Raw genomic sequence first — 5,038 nt, forward strand, 5'->3', positions numbered from 1 at the left:
AATATAATATACATCCCTGAATACACATGGTTCAGGGCAGTGAACAACATAATGATTAAAATATTCATAAATAATAAAATAATAAAACAATTTAAATAATCCATAGATAACAACATAGATAAATAATCTAAACAACACAACTAGCTTGAGTTACTTTCTGAGAAGATATACCGTGCTAGTTGAACCAGCAGAACAACAAGGGGATGAACTCCTTCAATCATCAAGCAATTCAGCTTGAGTTCCTCATAGATTAGGTGGAGCACACAGAAGATGGTTGGAATATGGGAGAAAAAGAAGAGTAGAGGAATCCAGACTGTGGCTGGGTGAAAGATTGTCCTTTGGGGATTTAATTTCCAGTGGATCCAGCTGCAGAGCTTTGGCCAAAGGGTGAGACTCAACATTTTTATGATAATCTGAATTTAGCAGATAGTCCCAATACTCATCAGATCCTGTTTCTGAGGGCTGGGCTTTCTCTAGAGCAATGACTGGAGAAAGGGACCCTTTAAAATCAAGATTCTGGGCCCATGCCACTTGATCTGTGTTGCAGCCAGTGTTCCCTCTAAGCTGAGTTAGCGTGAGCTAGCTCACAGTTTTTCAGCCTCCGGCTCACAGATTTTTGTCTTAGCTCAGGAAGGAGGGCTCCAGAGAAAACTAACTGATGCAGTAGCCAAATCACTTGCTCACAACTATAAAGCCAGTAGCTCACAAAGTAGAATTTTTGCTCACCAGACTCCACAGCTTAGAGGGAACATTGGTTGCAGCCCATCATGTTCATGAGAAAAGTGAAAACAAGTTCCACTCGGAGTAATAACTCAATCCTCCTAGTGCACTGTAAGCATTATACTACCTGACAAGCATCTGCACTGCCACCTCTTTGGGGAGGATATACTTAATGCCTTGCAAACATCTTTTAACTAATTCTGAAGCTGCAATTTCAGGAATGGTAATTCTAACCACCAAGCCATTACTAAGGTCCAGAGTTACTCTGTTCTGGACAGGATCTCTCACAGAGGGAATAAATATTGCAAGCTGCTGGAAAGTGCAGTCATCAATATAAGAGGAGTTTGGAAGTTTGGAAGAATCCCTCAGTTATGGAACAGGCAACAACACCCCCTGCTTGTCAAAGGTAACAAGGTGTTTATTCAAAGACTTGGAAGGAGCATTGATATTGTCCAAAGGAGTGCTTGGGTATGGCATTTGGTTTGAAATGGACAATGACAGGGACGGAGCAGGGAAACCAGGGATGAAAACCTTTCCTACCCAAACCACTCCAGTATACAGAACTAAATTCCCATTGCCTTCCAGAATCAGCATTGTGTCAACACTTTCTACTGAAGCTGCATCCTTTCCCTGGATGTTGGTAACAGCACTGAAAATTAACTGCAACATGTCATTACTCTCTTGAAACGTCACACAATGCAACTGGAGTTGGGATTCCACTAGGTAGCACAAAAACTTTTGCCCATAAAGGGTAGTTGTAATAAATACTTTGGACGCTTTTTTCTTCCTCATGTTTGTGATGGCCTCAGTCCATATGTGGTCTACGCAAAACTCCGGTATGACCAATTCAGTTTATGATGTAAAGATGGAGTCTGTGGAAGTGCTGTTTGGAGACTGGCAAATGCTGTGCCTCTTTGGAGACTGTGTGTGGCTAGAAACGTTGAATCTTTGCACTCCTGAGAAAGAATGAAAAAATGAACCCTTAGCGCAGGGGAATGAGACCCACTAAGGGCTGCCATGTTGGATATGGAAGGTGAACAGGAATGAATGCTGGGAGATGATGCCGACCTACTCTGACTGTGAATAGAAGAGTAATTCTGGAAAAGGGAACCCACAGGCAAATCACCCTTAGACAGACTTCTGAGTTGGACAGTGAAAGAGCTGCTGGTGGCTGCATGCTGAGGGGTCCCCACTTATTCGGAAAGCTTTAAGACTGCACTCTACTGCTCTGGTTTTACTCTACAAAGGGCCCAGATAGCATGCAAATACTGAGTGGAGTCATGTGTCATGATGGAAGGCTCAGCATGGAGTTCTAGACAGTTTCTTTCACGTTTTCTTCTGCTCCCCCCCTCAAACGCTCAAAAATTCATGCGCATGGGAGGTGTCCCTCCCCCGCTCGCCTTTTTTCCATTCAGTGGGGTGGGGTGGGTTGGGGAGCTATCTTTTTCCTTTGCAAACGCTTTCAAAACTGACTCACGTTCATAATTGACTCACGTTGTGAGGAAAACAATTCTCATTGGGCGATTTCTCACTAGAGCTGCCTCGCAGCACAGCGCCGTTTGCCCCGACACAAACAGGTCAATTTCACACTCCAGGGCTGCATTTTGACTCGGGACTTCGCCCGATTTCCTCCGCAGTTTCGTGATCCTGGTTTTTGAGGATCATGAAACTGCGGAGGAAATCGGGCGAAGCCCCGAGTCAAAGGCAGCCCCGCAGCCTCGGGTGTGAAATTGAGTAGTCAGCAACATACTGAACTCTGGCAGAACCAAATAAGTCTCCAGATTATTATTTCATTATTATTATTTCATCCAATGGGTGTAGCATGCTGAACATGGTGGGCAAAGGTTCTCTAGTTGGATTTAGAGGCACTTCATTTGAAGAACTACTGCATTCAAACAAGCCATTTTTTTTGCTACCCAAAAGAGCAATGAAGCTATGTAATCCTTTCCTTCAATGCTGTGGATATTTATACAAGAGCTCTGCAATATGCAGATACACTGTTGTACTACTTCACTGCTACCTTCTGTTTTCTCAGACTTATCTTGGGGTACAGAAAAATCACACCACAGTGCCTGTAGAACAGGGCTGTCAACCGTGAAAGCTTTGTAAACAGCAGAACCTTGGCTTTTACTTCCTTTGTGCCATATGACCATATTGCCAGCTACATACAGTTCTTCATCATAGTCCACTTCTCCAACATCACTTATTCCCTTTCATAACTGCCAACATTCCATGTGTCTCTCAAGGACTGCAACTTCCTGAAGGGATCCTACCAATCCAGCAGCTCCATCTGAAGACCAAAGTTCTGCGGCTGGTTGCAGCTGCTGAAGTTGCAGGTTCAGCGCATTAGGATGGTGCTTGCAGTGGTCACGGCCAAAAGGGACAAACTCCTGCAAATCCCCTGCTGCAATCATTGTTACCCTCTCTTCATAGTTGCTCGACATAAGTTCCAAATATCAACATTATTTCTGAATGACACAGGAAAGTGCAATCGGCTGTGGGCCTGGGCTCCAGTGGCTCCTCCCTGTGCCTCTACTCGGACCACAGCAGTGACAGTAGGAGCAACACGGTCTTCCCCAAGCCCTTCAGCTTACACAGAAATCCACAACTCTCCATAGAGAGAATGTTCTCAAACTGTGGGGTAGGGTCCCCTGGAGCACTGCATGATACATGTTGTCAGGGGTTACAAATGCTGGGGCCCTGACAGTTTCTCAGTTGCTGAAAGCCATGCAGCCACTGGGTGGTATTAATTCTTCCAAGAAGTTCTTTTCCTTTCAGAGAATCCAGAGCAGAGATTTTCAAGTAGCAAGGTGAGAGGGGCTGTGGCTCAGTGGTAGAGCATCTGAAGAAGATCCCAGGTTCAATCCCTGATATTTCCAGTTAAGAGAACCAGGCAGCAGGTGATGTGAAAGACCTCTGTCTGAGACCTTGGAGAGACACTGCCAGTCTGAGTAGACAATACTGACCTTGCTGGACAGATGGTCTGATTCAGTATAAGGAAGCTTTGCGTGTTCACTTGGTGGGAACAACTGCCAGTTGATGTCCTTTAAAACACCCAGGTAGACCGCACTTACACTTGTTTGTTTGTGGATGTCTTTTAACATACACCCCTCTCCCACCTGCACATGCATGTGGGAGTAAAGTACTGCACTGAGCCTGCAAAGGATTTTAACTTTTTGACAAGGAGTAATGTTTCCTGTCATCACATAACTGCTTAGTTACTTAGAACTAACAGAGAAGCCACAAAATAAATGCAAGTAAGATGGAAGAAAATTAAGGCTCAGCTCCCTCTCTATGCCCTATTCAAAATTCTAAACTCACCTAGGTAATCTGACCATGAAGCTGGTTTCTAGAATGTGATCTAGACTGGATCTTTTGTAAAAGATGGGTACAAACAGACTCTCTCTCTGTGTGTAAGCGCAATCAAGTCACAGCTGACTTAAGGCGAACTTGGGGTTTTCAGGGCAAGAGACGAACAGAGGTGGTTTGTCATTGCCTGTACAAAAGCAAACAAAAGAGATTAAAATATTAAAATGTAAGATTACGTAGGTGGATGCCTTCATGCACTTATTGGCAAAGATGGGAATACCAAGTATGGTCAAAGACTTGTGTACAAGTTATAAGAATCTTTCAAGCTATTCCAAAATAGCATTGTGAACTTGTCTTCAGGGGTCTACAGCAGCTCCAACCTAGTGTGTCTCATATAGGCATCAGTAGGGCAAGGGAGAGACTGTGACATTTCTGCATGGGATTACCTTTAGAGAGAATCTAAACTGGAACGCTCATATAGCCATAGTAAAAGCATCTGCGACGAGGATTGTGGGATCCATTTTGAAGTTCTATTACACCAAGGGAGGTTTTCTTATTGATCCTGTTATAAAATTATTTAAAAGTAAGGTCATTCCCCACCTCTTGTATGGTGCCGAGGTTTGGGGATGGAAAGAGGATATACTCACTAGTATTGAAACAATTCAAAATCAGTTTTTAAGGTGTATCTTGGCTCTTCCTAAGGGAACACCAGTTGCCCTGATGAGAGCAGAAACTGGTTTGCCTTCCCTAAGGGCGCAGGTGTATCTTGCGATTCTAAAATCTTGGAAGAAAATCAGAGCTGCTAGCACTGATTCGTTTAGCCAACTGGCCTTTAATTCAATGCTATCCAAAGACTTAGATCGTTCTTGTTTTCTCAATAACCTAATACTAAGATATTCCATTCCTAATTACCTCCTTAGTTCTTCAACAAATAACTCAGATCTCAGAGAATGGGTATTTAAGCATAATGCTCTGTTAGACAGACACTCAATTTAAAAATCACAGTCTG

At 43.6% G+C, this 5,038-nt stretch overlaps 1 pseudogene; it reads right to left on the reverse strand.

Annotated features, from left to right (window-relative positions):
- Window positions 1–154: 154 nt before the first annotated feature.
- LOC107116009 lies at window positions 155–3,164 on the reverse strand (annotated as a pseudogene).
- Window positions 3,165–5,038: the final 1,874 nt, after the last annotated feature.

This window comes from Gekko japonicus, unplaced genomic scaffold (assembly GCF_001447785.1).
Source record: "Gekko japonicus isolate JY-2015 unplaced genomic scaffold, Gekko_japonicus_V1.1 scaffold5795, whole genome shotgun sequence".
NCBI classification, from domain to species: Eukaryota; Metazoa; Chordata; class Lepidosauria; order Squamata; family Gekkonidae; genus Gekko; species Gekko japonicus.